Source organism: Chrysochloris asiatica, unplaced genomic scaffold, assembly GCF_000296735.1.
Source record: "Chrysochloris asiatica unplaced genomic scaffold, ChrAsi1.0 scaffold00017, whole genome shotgun sequence".
Taxonomy (NCBI): domain Eukaryota; kingdom Metazoa; phylum Chordata; class Mammalia; order Afrosoricida; family Chrysochloridae; genus Chrysochloris; species Chrysochloris asiatica.
Genome location: NW_006408535.1, coordinates 10422814 through 10444408, shown reverse-complemented (window position 1 = coordinate 10444408; position 21595 = coordinate 10422814). Strand labels below are relative to the sequence as shown.

The 21595-nt window shown below is 36.8% G+C and overlaps 1 pseudogene; it reads right to left on the bottom strand.

Annotated features, from left to right (window-relative positions):
- The window catches only part of LOC102823647, a 192496-nt pseudogene extending 171561 nt beyond the window's left edge, over positions 1–20935 (bottom strand).
- Positions 20936–21595: the final 660 nt, after the last annotated feature.

The window sequence follows — 21595 nt, the reverse complement described above, 5'->3', positions numbered from 1 at the left end:
TGCTGACATAAGATGCAAGCAAAATTTGGTTGAAGATAATTCAAAGCAGTTGCAACAATACATTGAAATGGAACTGTCAGAAACTCAAGGCAGATTTAGAAGAGCATGTGGAACTAGGAATTGTTACTTACATCAGATGGATCTTGGCTGAAAGCAGAGAATATCAGAAAGATATTTACTTGTGCTTTATTGACTATGCAAAGGCTTTTGACTGTATGGACCATGACAAGTTACAGATAACATTGCAAAGAATGAATATTTCAGAACACTTAATTGTACTCATAAGGACTGTTCATAGCCCAAGAATCTGTTGTTAGGACAGAACAAGGGGAAAGTGATGGTTTAAAGTCAGTAAAGGTGTTTGCCAGGCTTGTATCCTTTCCCCAAAAAGTATTCAATATGCTGAGCAAATAATCTGAGAAACAGGGTTATATGAAGAAAAATGTGGCAGCCAGATTTGCAGAAAGACCTGTGATATGCAGATGATGCAACTTTACTTGTGGAAGTGAAGAGGATTTAAAATATAATTGATGAAGATTAAAGACCACAGCCTTCATATGGATGAATTGTATCTCAACGTAAATAAAATGAAAATCCTCACAACTTGACCAATAAATAACAGCATGATAAATGGAGAAAAGATTGAAGTTATCAAAGACTTTGTTTTGCTTGTATCTACAATCAACACTCATGGAAACATCAGTCAAGAAATCAAACCACATATTGCATTAGGCAAATCTGCTGCAAAGACTTCTTTAAAGTGTTAAAAACAAAAACAAACAAACAAACAAAAAAACAACAAAGAGAACAGGACTAAGGTGTACCTAACCCAAGTCACAGTATTTTCAATAGTCTCATATGCATGTGAAAGTTGGATAGTGAATAAGGAAGACCATAGAATAATGGATGTATTTGAGTTATGGTGTTGGAGAAGAATATTTAAAGCACCATGGACTGGCACAAGAATAAACCAATCTAACATAAGATGCAAGCAAAATTTGGTTGAAGATAATTCAAAACAGTTGCAACAATACATCAACACGGAACTGCCAGCAACTCAAGGCAGATTCAGAAGATCCTCATAGCCACAGTACTCCATAGAATCCAGGATGGTGAGACTTCATCTCTCTTATTTCCAACACGGTATCAGGAGGTACCAGTCCCTTAAGGACATCACGCTTTGTAAAGTAGAGGGACATTGAACAAGAGGAGGACCCTCAATGAGATGGACTGGTAACAGTGGCAGCAACAAGGCCTCAAGTGTAAAAGTAATTGTGAGGATGGCACAGGACCAGGCATTATGTAGTTCTGCTGTGCATAGGGTCGCTATAAATGGGAGCCAATTCATTGGCACCTAACAACATGTGACTTTTGTGGTGATTATATCACTCTTTAACAGTCATCCTATACTATCTTTTCTAATCACGAATTCATCATCAACATGTTTGCTCTCAGCAAGGTCAGTTTGAACCGCAACGTCGGTGGTTCAAACTCACCAGCCACTTCTTGGAAATCCTATACAGGGTCACTATGGGTCAGAACTGACTCGATGGCACTTGACAACAACAATACCTTCTTATTAATAACCTTCTTGAGCCAGACTGCAAAGCTGTTTGAACTGCAATGTCAGTGGTTCAAGTTCACCAGCTGCTCCTCGGAAAACTTATACAGGGTCACTATGGGTCGGAATTGACTTGACAGCTCTTAACAACAACAACTTCTAGTCTGGAGTCCTGGTGTGGCACTGTAGGATAAGCACTTGATTGCTAGCCACAAAGCCATTGGTTCAAACTTACCAGCCACACCTTGAATCCTAAACAGAGTTGGTATGGATCAGATCTGAACAACAGCAGCAATTCCAGTCCATTTCTTGACTGCTTCTTCCTTCCATGAGTGTTGACTGTGCATCCCAGTCAAGAAATCAACTGATGTATTGCATTAGGCAAATCTGCTGCAAAAGACCTCTTTAATGTGTTAAAGAGCAAAGAGATCAGTTTGAGGACTAAGGTGCACCGGACCCAAGCCATGATATTTTTAGTAGCCTATTGTGCATGTAAAAGTTGGACAATGAATAAGGAAGACCGGAGAAGAATAGTTGTATTTGAATTATGGTGTTGGAGAAGAATATTAAAAGTACCATGGACTGCCAAAAAAATAAGCAAATCTGTGTTGGAAGAAGTACAGCCAGAATGCTCCTTAGAAGCCAGGATGGCTACACTTCATTTCTCATACTTCTGACATGTTATCAGGAGGGACTGGTCCCTAGAGATTGCATCATGTTTGATAAAGTGGAGAGTCAGCGAAAAAGAGGAAGAACTCCAACTAGATGGACTGGCACAGTGGCAGTGGCAATGAGCTCAAACATAGTAACAATTGTGAGGGTGACGCAGTGTTTGTTGTGTTGTGCATAGGATTACTATGAGTCAGAACCAACTCAATGGCACCTCACAACAACAATTGCAGTCCATGGAAGTAGTCAGAGTCTCCTTTAGAGCTAATTCTATCCCACTATCTTTCCCCAAATCACCTTATTTGGTGTTCTGGGAAATTTATTAAGTATATCCTTGTCAATCGTGCTTACTGAAAGCCAAGAGGACTTCAAGTGCTTATTGATGAAGATCAAAGAATACCACCTTTAGTTTGGATTACATCCCAAAATAAAGAAAGCAAAAATACTCACAACTGAACAAACCAACAAGCAGCATCATGAGGAGTGGAGAAAAGATTGAAGTTATTAAGGATTTTATTGTACTTGGATCACAAAATCAAACAATGTTTTGCATTATGTAAAACTGCTGCAAAAGACCTCTTTAAAGTGTTGTAAAGCAAAGATGTCACTTTGAGGACTAATGTGTGCTTCACTCAAGTCAGGGTATTTTCAATCACCTCATATGCATGTAAAAGATGGATAGTAAATACAGCAGAAGAATTGATGCCTTTGAATAGTGATGTTGGTGAAGAATATTGAATATACCATGGAGTGACAGAAGAGCAAACAAATCTGTGTTGGAAGAAGTACAGCCAGTATGTTCATTAGAAGCAATGATGGCAAGACTTTGTCTCACATACTTTGTACATGTTTTCAGGAGGGGACAAGGACATTATGTTTGGTAAAGTAGAGGGTCAGTAGAAAAGAGGAAGACCTTCAATGAGATGACTGACACAGTGGCTGCAATAATGGACTCTAAGACAGGGAAGAGCATGAGGTTGGCACAGAACTAGGCAGTATTTCATTCTGTTATACAGGGTTGCTATGAGTCAGACCCAATCTACAGCACCTAGCAGCAACAATCCTTGTCAAAGAAAGGAAACATATCTACAGCAAGGTAGCCAATTTCTCTTATTCATACTTCAGCATAAGATCTTATTCAAATTTTTAAAAATAAAAATTCATATTATTCAGCATCATTATTTAAGCAGGTTGACTCAACTTCACCCCCGCCCCTCTTAAAAAACAACTACAGCATAACAACCTTACTGCCAAAGAATCAATTCCAACTCCTAGTAACCCTGTATAAGGTTTCCAAGACTATAAATCTTCACAGGAGCAGACAATCTCACTTTTCTCCTGCAGAACAGTGGCTGGATTTGAATCATTGACTTTCAGTTAGCAGCTCAATGCCTAAGCCACAGCACCACCAGGCTCCTTAGGTAAAGTCAAGGGATGAGGAAACCATGCCATCCCTTCCAAATCATTATGTGAAACTTGAGGTGGCACTCTAAACAAACTACTTATAGGGAGGTTGAAGAATGAAGTCTACTCCTAAAATTGGTCCCATGTCTTGTATGTGTGTCCTCTTTGTAAGAAATTCTATCTCTGAGAACTTTGTTAGGGACAGGATTCCTCTGCCTAGGTCTTGTAAAAACCATTCCATGCCATTGTGGGTTTAAGACTATGGGAAGAAAAATCTGGTGGTCTCTAAGGAAGCTTATATCTCCTATTGAAGCCTCGTAATATTCTTGTTCCTTTAGGTAGCCAAGCTTCTTTGCTATGATTTGAATTGTGTCCCCCCAAATATGTGTCAGCTAGGGTGAGCTATGATTCTCAGTGGTTCGGCAGTTATTAATAATGTAATGTGGCAATTATGTGATGATTTCCCATGATATGATCTGATGTGATTAACCAATAAGAGAATTAAGGGTAGACTCCTGGTATGGCACTGTAGGATCAGCACTGGCCCGTGAACCACAAGGTCGGCAGTTCAAACCCACCAGCTGCTTCTCGGAAACCCTATACAGGATTGCTATGAGTTGGAATTGACTCAACGGAACCTAAGAACAACAACAGCAATACCCTTGATCCCATCACAAACCTGATCCCATGTCAGGGTGTTTCCCAGAGGTGTGGCCAGCAGCACCTCTGATCTTATAATACATAAAAAGAGAGAGAAAAGAGCCCAGAATTTGGACCTGGGTCCCTGCAGTGTGAAGCTCCTAGATCCAAGGGAAGATTGATGCCAAAATTCATGAAGACCTCCACAGAATGTTGGGCCTACTGATGCTGAAAGGAGACAAAAACCTTTCCCCAGAGTTGGTGCTCTGAATTTGGACTCTAGCTTCCTAAACTGGAGTCCTGGTGTGAATACTATAGTATATGCACTGGACTGCTAAGTGTAAAGTTGGTAGTTCAAACCCACCAGCCACTCCTTGGAATCCCCAGGGCCCCTATGAATTGGAGCTGACTCAAAGGCACTTAACAACAACAAACAACAGAGAGAATAAATGTTAATCTGCCATTGGTGTGTCTGTTACAGCAGCACTAGATAATTAAGACAACCCCACACACCTCAGAAAATGCCATTTCTGCTCCCAGAACTTTGAGAGAGAGGATTTTATCATTTATTTTTAATAGTATGTTTTTAAATTGATAACATTCACAAGATTTAAAAGTCAATATGACATAAAAAGTATACATTCAGAAGCTGTGTTTCATTCCCCTTCTCTGTCCATCCCACTAATCCCTGCTGCCCCCTGTAGTTTAGGACTTGCATTGATTTCTTATGGATTCTTCCAATGCATTTACAAGATTGATGCATATTTTTATTTTTTTACATTTCTTATACAAAGGGCAATAAATGTACTCTACTGGTATGGTGCTGTAAGATCATGTAATGAACCACAAGGTGGGTGTGAACTGCAAGGTCCGTGGTTCAAACTCACCAGCCACTCCTTGGAAACCCTATATATCTTGGAGATCACTCCATATCAGTATATTGTTGTCATCATTGTTGTTAAGTACTGTGAAGTTGATTCCAACTCATAGTGACCCTGTATAGAAGAGTGACTGGTAGGTTTCAACTGCTGACCTTGAGGTTAGCAAGGTTATCCTACAGTGCCTTACCAGGACTCTGTATTAGTACATAAAAGCATTTATTAAATACCAGAGTATCCTTATAGATACACACTAAGAAAGTTTCCTAACTCTTAAAATTACAAAAATGCTGCAGTGACAAACTTGTACATGAACAAGTATATCTATAGAATATAGAACTTCATAGCATTTTGATTAAATGCCTCTGCTTTGTTGTTGTTATGTGCCGTGGAGTCGGTTTAGACTCACAGTGACCCTGTACAGAGTTTCCAAGGCTGTAAATCTTTACAGGAGCAGAAACCCTCATCTTTCTCCTGTGGAACAGCTGGTAGTTTCGAACTGCTGTCTGTGAGGTTCGCAGACCGATTCATAACCACTACACTACCAGAGCTTCTTTAATACCTAACAAAAGATGACCCGTATGCTAGTTCTGTCTGAGTGTTCCCTCACTGTGTTGATGAGCTTCTGGCAAAAATGGACTGTGTTTCACTCGTCTTCATTTTCACAGCCCCCAGTACAGTACCTAGCATATAAATACTGAGAACAAACTAAACCTTGAGAACACAAAAGTAGTCCCTCAACTCAAAAAGCTGAGATCTAGGGTATAGATTAAGAGGCACTTCCTACTTTCTATTTAAGGATGAAAATGGGACTCATAAGATGCCATACCAGACGAAAGTATTGAATAAGGAATGAAAGTTTCAAGAAGGAGGATGTCACTTCAAATCTAGGGACTGGGTCGATGTCAGGTAAGTTTTCTGAGCTAATCACACACAGAGGAGTTGACTGGTAAAATGGAAAGGAAGTCCAGAGAACAACTGGGAACAGTGTATCATTAGAAGCCTGACCTGGATTGGAATGGGAACAGAGACAGCGTGTGTGTGTGTGTGTGTGTGTGTGTGTGTGTGTGTGTGTGTGATGGCTCTAATTCAGTTGCATTCCCGTCCTCATGACAGCCTATGTGAATGGCTCTTAGTTTTGCTCCGCTGTCCCCACAGACCCAAACCCAAACCCAAACTGATGTTACCCATACTTTCCCACCAATTTCCTCCCCATCCATGGATGCTCTCCTAATCCATAGGCTCTTTATACTAAGTCATTACAAACAACCTCAGCTGCCAAGGCAGGGTTTCTCACACAGAACATGCCCTAGCCCTGCTCAAAAGTCCTGTCTCTAACAAACTGTTGGTGAAAGGCAACTTCTTTGGTTTTATCAGTAAGGTGACAATATCATTCAAAAAACTTTATTGGGTTTCTTTCTAGCAATTCCACTTCAAAGACTTTATTTCACAAACACACTTATGAAAGTACACAAAAAGAATGCAAATGGTCTCTAAAGTATTATTTGGAAAAGCAAACAAAGAAAAAATTAAACAAAAATAACCTAAATATCCATCTATATGGAAAGGTAATACTCTGTAGAGCTACAGAAAGAATCAGGTAGACCCATATGTAGGGCATGGGACAATAATTAAAATCCATTGTTAAGTGAATAAAAGCAAGTTATATAATGGTAAATATATTGTATGGGTTTCTTTGTGTTTTAAATGAAGATATGCTTACATATAAATTTTGTAAAGTCTGTAAAAATGTACAAGAAACTATTATTAATAGTTACCACTGGGAAACGGGATTGAGTGGGCTGGAGCAAGAGAAAGAACCAGGGCCGAAGAGCTATGGTTGACATTAATTGAAATACATAGAACTGACTTCAGTGTCGCGGGCATATACTCAAAACTCAATTGATACAGAAAGCTTAATTCCCTGTGATTGCAAAAATCAATCTGTTGAGCCTTCAGACCATTGATGAGACTGTCAATAATTTCAGTATCACTCTTGACCAACCACAAACTTCCACTTGTCACTTACCTGAACACATTTTAAAAGAATGCTTTTGAGTTCTTATATTGTGTTTCCTGCAAGATACCCTATGCAATGGACTTACAAACCATATTTCACAAACTTGAAGAGAAGTGAAGAAGAAAAAAAGTGATCCCATACTAAGCAAGTGGCCTGCTGCTAAAGTAGAGACTGCTCAGGGCAGACTTAAGCACAGTAGCAAATTCTGACATTAGGTTTTTCAAATCCTGATAATTGAAGCCATTCAGTCAGTTTTTCATTGCCTTATCTTGAAGAAAGAAAACATGAGACAAGAAGTAAGAAGATGAGAAAAAGTCAAGGCATGAAACAATAAAACAAAAAAAAATTTGGTAGCTATAATCGACAATAGATTGAACATAGGTCCTCTTGAGGTAAGTTCAACTGTAACAAAATTTCACTTGGAACATTACTTACTAGGTCACCTACCTTTTCTAAGACTTACAGTTGCTAAGATAATGAAGTCCTTGGTTAGTAATCTAACAAAGCTAACCAGTGTAAAAGAACTTTTATCAATTTGTCTTTCTCTCTGCAATGCAGGAAAGAAGAAGAAGAAAAAAATCCAGTGTAGTATGTTGATGAAATTCCCTATTTAATTAATACTTTTCTCTCTAGTGCTAGCAAATGTAGAGAAATTTATGCTTTCTTGTTAGAAAGCTATAAGTTTATACTAAAAGTTAATAGGTGGACATGTCAAGCAAATAAAAAAGTTCATCTGGCTGGGATTATAACCAGATCTAGTTTATGCAAGCAATCCTAGCCAGGAATTCATAAATGACCTTTAAATAACCTTAAGAGATCTTCAGACACAAAGCATATTTTTGAGATTCACCCCAAAACCTTTGAGTGCTTCCACTTTACAACCAAATCCTAAAACACAATAACCATTGTAATAAAATAAAAATTAAAAAAATGGGGGAGGAGGGTTAAAATATCAAATCGGTGGAAAGTAACAGAAATTAAGAAAAAAATTAATTAAGAAAAAGATCGGTGGTATAATAATAGACATAAGCCTTGCTTATTGATAACTAATTTCTCTTTATAAGTAACTTTAAAGAATGTAGCTTTATAAGAAAATTTTACTTCTGCAGAAACAATAGTTTCTAAAAATGTTTATTAATTTAATTTCAAATATATGTAATGATATGATTTGGGGTTTTAGGGCACTAGCCCCAATATTTAGATCCAAGTGTCCAGAAGCATAAATATGTTCTCATGACAATGAGGGTGAAGTAAAAATGTACATTGACCCCAATTATTGAAATGGTATGGATGAAAATACATTTTGGATTCAATTCACCAGAAAAGTTGCACATAAAAACCCTGCCAAAGCGCTCAGGGTTAGGATGCCTCTTCAAACGAATTTTTGTATAGAATGTTTTCTCCTTGGAACCATTAATCAACTTTATTTTGTGCAGTTTCTACAATACAAGCCTATTTGCCCCTATGTCTTAGCATCATAGATTCTCTCATCAGAATATTGGTTAGGTTCCCTAGAGTGAATCACTTAGCCAGTTGCTCGCCTGATTATTCACATGTTTTTGAGATTTGTGAAATGTGACAGATAAACAGGTTTATGCTGCGTGCAGCTTGGAGGGCAGCCAATGTCTGTCTGCCTACACAGTATATTTATTCTCCTTCTTCAGATCTCTCTTCCATACAGAGAAGCTGTATTTTAAGACTAAAATCAGTGTAGAATGCAATCCAGTAATGTCGCTGCAGAAAACAGCAGGTGCTCATCCACTCATTTGCAGTGATTCTTGCAGTGAAGAAAGTGAATCAATGATTCAACCAATGGACAAAGAAATGTCACTGCGAATATTTGAAAAACTCAAATGTGGGAAAGGAACATTCCCATCTAAAAGGTGTGCTTTGATTTTAGAAAGCAGAATCAGAAATGTTGGAATGTTCCAGTTGTCCCTGCATGAAGCAATGGCATGTTCCCTCTCTCCCTGCTCCCTCTGTTTTATTGCTTTTGTGTTGTACTTCCAAAATAAATATCAATAAATCATTGCAGTTAGATCCTCTAATATAGACAGAAATGTACTTGACTCCCTACAGTCATTACAATTGGAGGGGACTCTGATTAGGATGCTTTACTTAATTAAGTGATATCGTCTAAAGAGAGTTCTTCCCTCCATTTTCTGTTTAACAGTCTTATAAAACACCAACAGAGGAAATTCATTCTGTTGTTTGCTTTCCTTATTGTAAATGGTTTCTTCTCATTCATATTTTACAGAAGTAGATGTTGTGTTAATGAAATGGCTAATAAGCCAAAGATTGGTTCACACAGAGCCTCGTTCAAATCAGTCCAAGCTATACTAGATTGCAAGCATTTTCTTCCCCTGTCCCCCAAATTTGTATTTTTAAATAGAATTTTATAACATCTGTGACCTGAAAGTAAAGTTGAAGGAAAAGAAAAAAAATTTTTTCAGATAAATTGTACTTCATCTAGTTTATATAAGTTTCAGTAGCGATCTTAAAAATCAGTTTCTTTGAGAAGATAAGAAAAAAAGGGCAAAAAAAAAAAAAAAAAGCAATCCTTATGCATAAGATGTTATTTGTGAGGCACTTCGGTTTTACTGAAAGAAGTCATTAGATTTGGATTGTCAATACAAATATGATTATATATGTTTTCTAAATAAAATGTTATTATGTTGCAACTGAACTCATCCATTTATTGTTTGTTTACCTAATGCTCAAACGCATGTTTTATTCATAGATGTCTGGGAGAAAAAAATTTTTGCTTGATAATCACACCCAGCATATTTAACAAAAGCGATTCTCCTTTTATTAGTGAACAAGTTTAAGCAGAATGATTTCATTTTTTTCCCCCATTTAGTTAATTCAGACTTGCAGGATCCTCAGCATACAGCTTTTGTTTCTCCCCCTGCTGCCTTTTATGCCTTTAATGTATGCATGCCTATCCACTGATGGGAAAATATCATTTCCTGAAACTCTTCCTTTTTTCTTCTTGACTATTTTCTCAATTTGATTTTTAGTTCTAGTTTTCACTTAGTTCTGTCTAATTAATTTATGTATAAGATAGATCAATTGAAGCTAACCAGATAATTTACTATCCTGTTGCACATTTTAAACTCTCTTTCATTACAGTAAATTTGAATTCTAAATAAATTTCCTCATTGCTTTTAAAATAAAGTACATTAATATTTTTAAAGACATTATATATTTCATAATATTAAATATTGTGAATATTATATCTATGACGTTTTCGTTATCAAATAAAATATTTTAATGAAATGTTTGCAATTTTAGCAAAACAAAGAATTTAGCAACTATATTATATATGAAAAAGCATTATTAAATGTAAACACTTTTAGATAAATTCAGCCAGCTTAAAATCAATATTGTTTACCTTAACACAATAATCAGCTAAAAAATTTAACAATCTGCTAAATTTAAATATATATGTCTCAAGATACAAAGTGATTAATAATTAATCACATGCAAGGGGCTTTAATTAATTGCTAAACTATAACATGAACATTTTGTATCATTGCTAAGAACTTTAATTGCTTTCATTCCCACCCTGTATAGCTTGGCTATTTGTTAAGCAAAAAAATAATAGTAATAATAATAATCCATAGTTGCTCTATGAGTTCATTAATATGTCTCTAAGGTTTGCCTTTGTTTGGTTTTAACTGCATACCACTAGTTCTGCATACAGCTACCTAGAAACATTCTTATGTTACAGTTTTCTTAACTCACAAGTATTATCATCAGTTCTGCATTAAAAAAAGCAGTAAAACAATGTGGCCCCTGGACATGTTACCCAAACTCAATATCAGAAGTTGCTTGCAACTGATTTTAAAAATATATATATATATTATTTATTAAAAGTTGCCTTAAATCATTTCTACAGTTCATTAAACTTTCTTTTTTTTTCTAATTTTGTAACCTAGACAATTTTTAAAAGCAAAAGCCTAGTTAGGCTACTTTCTGTTAAGCAGACTTCTTTATAGATTTTCCTTCAGCTCTTCATTTAAGAAGGTGCCTTTGTCTGAAAACTAAACATATGACATCTTTGCCCCCTAAGAAATTTTTTTGAGGAATAGAATAACAACAAGTAAATTCTGATAAAGGTTTTGTTCCATTCTCCCATTTCACTTATTTCTTTTAAAATAAAATAGTTTTAAAAACAAAGAATGTGGCTTTTCTTCTTAAGGCTTTTATGAATGAAATTTCATCGAATGGAGTACCACTGACATTTAAATAGCCACTGAATTGTTTTCTGGCAGAAGAATGTGAAACTTACTTCATCATATTTTTGTTGTTTTTATAAAGTGACTTTTCTATTTAAATTGTTTGCTTTAAGAAATAATGATTTTAAAGATACGCAGAGCTATTGTCATATACATCTTTAGACCATTACTTTTCCATTTTCTATAACTCAAACTAGATGCAACAGAGACAATTTTATTAATTGAAACTGCTTTTCCACCAAACCAGCAAGCATTTGGAGTTAATGTTCCAATCCTAACAGATAAACATATCAATCTTTACATTTTCAACACAAATATTACTATACCTTAGGCATAGTTAAAAAAAAAAAAAATCTCTAGAAGAAAAACATTACAGCCTAATGCAGACCTTTTCTGTATTTATAAGATGAGTGTTCTAAAGTATTTGTCATCAAAGCTGTCTCTTTTAAGCAATAGAAAAGAGTAAATTTCCTAAAGAGAACCTAGCTAAGAGACACCTTCCTGCAATGAAGTAGGCCAATTTGTACAAAGAAGAGGACAAAGAGAAAAGTTTAGTGAGAGAAGATAGATAGTTCCTCCAAACTATTTTTCCCCTACAGAAACATACAATGAATACCCAAGAAAGAAAATAATTAGCACGAAGCCTTTTTAGGGGGTAGAGGGAGGGGGGATAATCTTGAGTGATATAGGAGGAGAAACCACAGAGACCAAAATGCAACAAACAAACAAACAACAAAATAATAAAAACAGGCTGTATTTGTTTTCTTCTAAAGCATGTTTCCTTTCGGCAAGAGATGACGGCAGAGTTCGATGTGTAGATTACTACCGTCAGTAAATTGTACTTTATAAAATATAGGGGACTGGATTAGCAACTCATTTGAAAGACAGTTCTCTTATTAATAACACCAGTTTCATAAGTTACTTTTGCTTCTAAATTTTGCACCTAATAGACATTCAAAAAGTAGCTTTTATGAGAGAGGGAAAACTTATAAGCAATTATCAAGATTTATGTATTTCGGATTCAAGTTAAATATGGTTTTATTTGAAGAATCTTACGAACCTTTTTAGAAGCACCTCAGTGGACCAGAATGAGCTATACCTCTTATGTGAGAATACAAAATTAGCAAAAAATCTATCCCCCCCAAAAAGAATAGAATGCAGGAAAGTACAGATATTGTTTATAATGAAAACATTATGAGCTTAACAAAAATATGGCATAAGTCATATTTTTCCCTAGTAGAACAATTCATGATATAGAATAAATGAAAATAAAGCAAAACTTTCTAGAACTGACCAGGTACTAAATGAATTGCATTCGTAAACTACTGCTGAGTGTTACGTATTCTTTTTAAACATGTATGATGCAGATACAGATGTTAATATAGTTAACTTAGTTCAGTAGCATTCTGTTCATATGAGAATAGCTATAAGGTAGCACTCTATTATTTATAATGTAGCAATTAATAATTTCTAAAATAACAGCTCAACAGTCCAGAAAAAGCCCAGTTACCTTTCATAATAAGCATGATAACCATATATATAAATTGTATAATAACTCAAATTCAGACTCTAAATTTTATTTTTGAAAATCAATATTGTTTCTCATTCAAAATTTAAAAATTAAATATAATTAAGCGTAAATACCCCTAAAACACAACTAGAACAATATTTGGGGGCTTTCAATATCTTATTTTTAAACGATGACTTTAAAATAATTATTAGCTAGAGTAATTTAAGATATAACATTTATTTTAATGGATCAAATGTTTATTTCTATTTGAGTTATTTCCATTTCCAGTTCTTTTTGCATCAAGACTGTGGGAAATTTGTATTATGAAGATCAGATGGTGCACTGATGTGAGAAATGTTGCAAAGCATCCTGTTGATTGGTTCTAATTAACTGCAATGCTCTTGTGTTCTCAGTTTTAGCCAGCACACACTATACAATGCCTTTTATTTTGCTTTGAATGGATTTTTACTTAAAAACAGCTGATCTCAATATCCACAGCATTCTGGCTTTTTTCTGTCTGTCTCTTAAAAATTATCCTGCAAAATATTTTCTTTTCAGTTTTAAAAGATAAATTTGAAAATAACTCTAAAACATAAAGTTTAATCAGTTATATTAACAGAACTCGTGTGGTCTTTCACATGTATTTTGCATGTTCTTCAGTACATGATTACTTTCTCAAATTACATACCAATTCCTCTTTAAAACTTACACAACTGAAAATGGTTTAAGCAGGAAATTCTAAACAGCAATTGAAAGCATGCTTCTAGTTTATATATATACATGTATGTGTGTGTATACATATATATATGTATATATATATATATGTATATATATATATATACATAATAATTTTTGTAACCAGACTGCTAAATACAACAGCATACTACAGAGCTAAAACATGGGACCATGAGCAAGTGATGGGAAGAATTTTAGAATTAAAAGTATTAAATAAAATTCTTTGAACTCACCTTTCTCTGATGATTTAAGCTCAACCAGCCCTGAGAGAGAGAAGTCATGAATTTTCATCAACTTCAAACATGTCATACATTTAAAAACATTTTGATTTGCCCTGGAACCCCCCACCCCCCCGCATGTCTCCAAAGCACATTAACAGTGCTGTGATGTTTTGTAGGTACAAACCCTATGAACTAGCAGAGATCTATCTACAGGATATATTATTAATGTAAACTGACTCTTAAGTGGAAAAAAGGAGCATTAAAAAACAGCAATGGTTCCAGGGAAATAAAAATTTTAAAGTAAGGGGAGATAGATGTTTTTAAAAACAGCAGACTTTCTATAATTTTAAAGGGCCACAATTTAATCCCTACAATTGCTTTCTGGGAACACACAACAATTTGACCTCCAGGGGAAAAAAAATCATTTTCAGCAGGAAATTCCATAACCTAAAAATTAGATCTAAGTCATTAATTTAGCTTCGTAGACCTTGAAAGTAGTTAAACAGCTCTCTTTTTATACACAGGAGGATAAAATGTGACATGTGAACAGAAAGGCCTCTGTTTCAAAAGGACTACTGACATTCTACTATGTTCAAGAGGGAGACTAAATGTATTAAGTGTAGTGCAATAAAAACACAATTTTACCTTAAATAACACATCTAAGAATGATCTTCCAAATATTGTTTTCCTTTTAAAATTGTGACATGTCATTAAAATAATGTGAGGAACAAACATTAGGCAACACTAATAAATGTAAACAAAGTTGAAAATCTTAGAATGATATAAATAAAATGTCATTACAAATAATTTACAATGTTCCCCTAACTTTACAACTAAGGAAACTAAGGCCCAAAGAGGTAAAGTGACTTCCCCAAGGTCTTATAAAGACTACACTGTAAAGCTAAACAAGAGACAAGTTTCTTCATTCCTGGTAGCACTCTTTCTACAACAGTGCACAGTCTTTCAATACAGTAACAAAAATCACAGTTCAGGTGGATGTCAGTCAGACAACTAAGTAAAATAATGAGCAATGACCCTTGGACCCTAAAAGGAATGTGCAGTGCATACAAAATTAATCCACCACCTTTAACCTAGTGTGAACAGTCATTTTTCTCAAAAAGATGACTCTTTGGGAAATATCTTTATGTCTTCATTCTTGCTAGAGTTTGGGGATTTGTTTCCACTTAATGAAAACTGATTTTCTTTAGCACTCTTACACCAAGCAGGCAGGTAAAAACAATCAGTACGCAGGCTCGCTGTCTCAATTTTACTCCACTTTCAATCTATTCTCCACTCTGTTGGCCACATGGTCAAATGCACATCTAATTATGTTCAAAAGTTTTCAATGGCTTTTCAACTCAGACAAGATAAAATTTTCACTCCTCGATCTAGTATTCAAGGTTCCTCAAAATATTTCATCCATACTGGTGTGGTGCTGTAGAATAAGCACTGGACTGCTAACCGTAAGTTCAGCAGTTCAAACCCACCACTCCTTGGAAACCCTATATGCAGGGCTGTTATGAGTCAGAAATGAGTTGAAGGCACTTAACAACAGCAACAATACCTCCAGTTTTATGCCTAGCATTCTCCTCACACCTCTTAGTCCAGCAATACAAGTTAGGTATAATTCCCTAAACCTGATACACTTTCTTATCACCTCTGGGCCTTTAGACACGCTGCTTACTCTACCTGGAATGCCTGAAAAACTCATGCTTCTCCTTCAAAAGTGAGATCAAGCATTACATTTTCTCCTGCCACCACTGGCACTCACTACATTGACCAATTGTCTGCTTATATTCCTGTCTCCCCATGGGCATTACTTTTGAGGCCAGAGACATCTTTTTCCCCCATACATTTTGCCTGGTGTAAGCATTCAGTGAATGTTTACTGATTGAATACATAAATGAATAAATAAACCACCATACTTTTTCTTATCACAAAATCTTTAAGTCATAGGGTGGTATTCCCTTAGTTCATCTGTATAATGTTTAAACTGGATGTACGGTGACAACAGTATATTTGCACCAACCTTCATTTTTTTGTTTCTATTAACCTTTTTCTCCAAGTATATTTTTTAAAGCAATCTCTTACTATAGTGAGTTAACTTTGGCATGAGCCTGGTGGCAAAATACCAACTCCCATCTACATGTTAATGAAGAGAAGGATTCTTGGGTTGACTGTGTATAGCTGTTGTTCCAGACATTGGTAAAGAGCATTTTCTTCTAGAGTTCCAATAATTACCTACAACCCACTAAAGCTGTAAAAGACCCAAGATTATGGACATATTAAGAGAAGAACATACTAATAATTTATTTTTAATATTTTTGTATATAAATAAAAAGTAATATCAGTATCTTTATGCCAAGTCAGAACTTTAAAATAGAGTTTTTAGTTGTAAACAAATGAAATTTATATTTAAGACTGCTTGGTCATTGGGGTTGTATGGTTGCATCTTCCTGCAGTCTTCCCCATCTTTCTAAACCAATGCTGGCTAGGTGCAAATTTATTCTAGGGAGTCTGCTTAGCTGAAGCCAAGGATGCCCTTAGTACATAAGCACACATTTCCCACTTGAAATAAGACCACCGTACTTATTGATATAAGACTTCACGTTCAAAATGTAAAGCAATTTGTCAGTATATTCTTCCCTTAATATGTACATAGCTCTGAGCCAGGTCTCCAGCTCGGTGACATAACCAGTAAAGAAACGCTCCAGTAGGTGTTTGGGCACAGTGCATCCACTTCCAGTCTCTTGAGTTCCCCATGATGACACTCCATTGGCTCCATTGTGCCCCTCGGTACTGTCCCTACTCAAATGTAAGGAATGCTCACTAAGGGATGGAAGTTAGGTACCTAGTCATGGTGGATACTGCTCCTCTGAAAAAGGCCCCTTTGTACTTCAGACCACCTTTCAACAAGCATTTGTATGTGACATGATTATTAACAATCAACACTGGTTTTTTAAAGTCTGTCTTGCAAAATGTGTATAAATTGTGGAATGGAAAATTAAATTGCTCTTTTAAACTTTCACCCAAACTACAATAAAAAGTTAAAAAAAAAAAAAAAAAAAGGTCAGGAGAAACACAGGAGCCACATGTGTGGTCAATACTTGCCTACTGATACAGTTACAAAGAATTTGCTCCTGAATATAAAATCAAATTTTAGAATTAAGGTAAATAAATAGAAGTCTTTCCTAGTAGATGACACCATACTAGCCAATTCCCACTCCCACATCTCCTAAAGACTGGTAGAGGTTGTGACCTAGTAGTCCCTTGATACCTTTAGAATTGTAAAGGTCTTGAATGGTAGGCTTGCTTTAAGAAGTTTGTCTGGAATGTAGAAATAAATCAACTTTAGAACTTTCCAAGTTATTAGTTCTTTTATTGTTGTTGTTGTTAAATGCCGTCGAGTTGGTTCCGACCCATAGCGACCCTGTACAGGGTTTCGAGGGTGTAAATCTTTACGGGAGTAGAAAGCCTCACCTTTCTCCCATGGAGCGGCTGGTAGTTTCAAACCGCTGACCTTAAGGTTTGCAGCCTAATTCATAACCACTACGCTACCAGAGCTTAGGGACAATTTTATGTTGCATTGGTGTTTGGGGTTTATTTGTTTTAAACATTACAGTATCACCTTAGTCTTGAACCTGGTCAGGAAAATATGAGTAGGAGACTCCTCTTTTTCTAACTAGCATAGAATGGTTTTTTGTCTTTTTGAGTCAAACCCATCTAAAATTGTAAGAAGCTTTTGTTCACAGAAAAAGAAAAAATGCTAATAATACTCTCTTAATACATTTTGTATATCAGAAAGAATTATTACACAAGGCATAGTAAAAGTGTTTCATAAATTTATTCATTTGGCAAATATTTATTGAGCAACTATTATGTTATATAGGGCACAATGGTGGTGGTGATAATAATGTGCTGTGGAGTCAGTTCCAACTCATATCAATCCTGTATAGGATTTCTGAGGCTGTAAATCTTTATGGGAACAGAGAGCCTCATCTTTCTCCCACAGAGCGACTGGTAAATTTGAACTGCTGACCTTGCAGTCCAACTCGTAACCCATGATGCTACAACAGCTTCTTATAAGGCACTATACACAAGGTAGTATATAATGATCAGTGTCAAATATGGGCTGGGGGGCAGTACAGAGATGGTTGTTTACAACTCTAAATTTAAGAATGTGAAATGTAACCTGTACACAAGTTTAGAATTTCCTTCTGTCCACTTGCTAGATGTTCTCATGAAAGAAAAACTTCCCTGTTAAGGAAATGGTGGTCAAGAAAGAAAATGTTCATCACCTAAATTCCAATTTTACAACTTAATAACCAAGAACAAAATAGAAATGTCTCTAACTAGGGTGGGGCCTTTGGAAGTTCTTTATAAACTTTTTTTTTTTAACAACATTTGGTTTCTTAAGGGTCTGAAAATGAATCCATTATATTAAAAATGACTCAGTAGAAAAAGCAAGTAATGATTTGCATTATAAGCTAATAAAATGGGGGGTTAGGCATATTTGTACAATAAGACTTTTTTTTTACTTACTTTTATACAGATTCTCTCCCATTCCTGCTTAAATGAACTTGGAAGATTGTTCACCACTCAGTATTGTTTAAATTATCAGGCACAAATCTATCATCTGATTTTAAAATATGTTTCTCCTTTGGTAATGTAGGTGACTAATATCTATCTCCATTCTTTAAGAACATACTAATGTAATGATAGTATAATTTTGAAAAATATTTTTAAATTAGTTTTTTAATACATCACATCTGAGATCTCCTAACATATCAGAAAATAATATTATTCTTCTAAAAAATACACTTTGCTAGCCTTCACACTTCAATGATTATACTTCTCTTTTCTGTTCAAAAAGTGCTACAAGGCCTCTCACATGAACAAATCTCCCGGAGAATGTTTCAGAGAAGTCAGCCTACTTTACATGGCACCTACTGGCAAAGTTCAACAAAAGCTATCCATCTTATTCTATCCTAATGGATTTTACATCTTAAAAAAGACAAAGAATGCTAATATTGAGAGATGTATATTGCATTTCCAATGCCCCTATATGCCAAATATCTGCTTGTTTCAATTTGAGGTAAAAGAAACAAACGTACATAATTTCAGTTTCTTATTTCTTTGAAATTTGAGTGGCAAAATCTTAGCTAAATTAGATTTTTCTAACTTGAGATTTTTCAATTAAAGTCAACGTTAAAACTAGAACTTTGTTCTGCTGATAAGGAGCATTAATCCTCCAAAATTTCATTTAAAACTCTTGATTTTTCTTTTAACTAATATCTGATAAAGGGCAATCTTCCTGACTTTTGCTTCCTTTTAGTGACCAGAATCCTACTTTTACTTGTGGCAGGTTTTCAAAACAGGGACTATTAGGTAATAAACCTACAAGTTACCTTCCCAGGAAACCGCTTGAGAGTTCCTGTACCTGTCTCTTCTTATCATTTCCCTCCTTGCCCTTCAGAATACATGTGGTTAACTGCCAAGAGTGAATTACCCCCCTTGAGTAGAGGATTTAGAAACGGGTACCTGCCATCAGCCGCTCAAGTTTTCCTAGTACTTTCTAGATGCTACTGCTGGATTACAGGAGTGATTCACTCCTCTCCTTGTCTCCTGGCAGCTAAATGGGAATATTGGACAGCTGCCAGAAGGATAGGTAGCCAACCTGCTTGCCCTTGATTGTGCCTGCCAGCTTTTTAATAACAGAAGTAGGGTCAAGTAAATGAAATCATGAACTGAGGAGAGTTTTCTGAGAATGCAAAGGCAGTTAATGTCCTTCCAGCCTCAGATGCCTGGCAACCCTTGGCAAAGTAATCTATGATTTGTGGCACCTGACCCTTCCACTGTGACTGTTATCTGTGTATTCACTAGAAACATATTTACAGAATCTCTCTATTAGCAAAGATGCCTTGTGTGTGATTACTCAATTGTCATGGTCACACTAGGGTTTTGATACAGTTCCTGTTCACAAAAGAAAAACTGCACATAGGATTTGTTTAAAGCAGGGATCCTCAATCAATAGATCAAGATTTCCGACTAGAGCCATCCTCCCCCTCCCTTCTCACCCCAAGACTGCATTCATACCTCCCCCATCCAATCACGAGGGAGACAGTCTCTCATTTATTCCCTTGAACCCTCAGCAATTCTTAATAAAGTTAAGTATAACCAGCTGTAAGACTTGTCCAAAGAGATGGGCTTGTTTAGAATAGACTCGTCCTCCTAAACTATTGGAAGAGAGCAGCACTTGCTTAAACCAGGTAGTATTGCTTCTCATTTATATAGTACTTAGTATCAACAATGTCTCCTCACTTGAAATTATTAGTTACAAATATAGACAGACTGTAAATTGGATTTCCTTAATTCTTAGGAGAACAAATGTAAAGAAATGTTAATCCCCTTTGGGACAACTGAAAATGACAGTGTGTTATTAGAAAGTTTATTGTTGTTAGGTGCCTAGGACTCTTAGCGACCCTATGCACAGTAGAATGAAACACTGCCGTCCTGAGCCATCCTCACAATTACTGTTACACTGCTGCTGCTGCTGCCCTGAGCCAATCCATCTCATTGAGGACTCTTCCAATAAAAGTTTATTAGATAGTTTTTAAAGTAACATCCTTTTCTCCCCTACACACACACAAACACACACACACACACACACACAAATTTTTTTTTTTTTTTAGGGAACCAAAATAAACTCAGCAGGAGCAAACAAGTGGTCATGGGTCAAAACACAAGAGACCATAACCCAAAACCATCATCCTGTTTCCAAAATGAAAAGATCTAAGAAAGTGACAAAGTCACACCAGATAAATAATACTGAGATGTCCCGACTTGAAAGCAACCTGCAGGCAAAACTTAGGAATTGTTTTGGGGTTCAATGCCCTGAGAATTACTGAGACCCCCAGGACCTGGAAGACAGACCTCCGCAGGCAGGAGGCGGCACCCGGAGGCCAGAGGAACCGTGGCTAAACACCTGTTGGGCGCTGCCGGGGCTGGAGGACCGCCGGGGCAGAACACCGGCCAGAGAAGTAGGGTCGCTGGCCATCCGTGGAGGCTAGGGTGTAGTTAGACCCCGCCCCGCTTCTCCGGACTCCGGGGTCGGGCTCTGCGCGCCTTGGGGCTTCAGGGCCGCACCCTAGCCCAAGTGGAGGCCGCACTTGGGTCCCAGGGCAGCTTCGCTAGCACGGGGTTGCCCGAGATCCAAGAGGCGGCCGTGTGGGACACGTCGCCTCCGCAGACGCCCCCGGCGCACCTGCCCCACACCCGCGTCCGGAGACAGAAGGTTGTGGCGGGCGGGGCAGCGGAGCAGGAGTAGGAGCAGGGCACTTTGGAAGCGTCTCTTCTGGAGGATCTCAGCAGAAAGGACGCCAGACGGGCGCCCACTCCCCCTGAGACCGCTCGGGACCGACGGAGTGGGAAAGCTCGGCGGCCAAGGGGTATATAGGCGCCCTGACAGGGATTTAGTGGGGAATACCTAGACCTTGGGGGAGCCAACTCGCAGTGGTTCTTCCCTTGAGAGCCAAATGCGAAAATCCTTCTGGTATCAGCGAGCAACTCGGAAGGCAAACGAGTTCTTTAAATGGGGGTGGAAGGAGATGCCTAGGAGGAAGCCACACAGTAAAGAAATCCCCATCCCCACAAAAACGTCCTGAGGTTTTATGCCTGGAGATTTCACTTTAAAAGCTGGGGGGGGGGGGAGACTTAT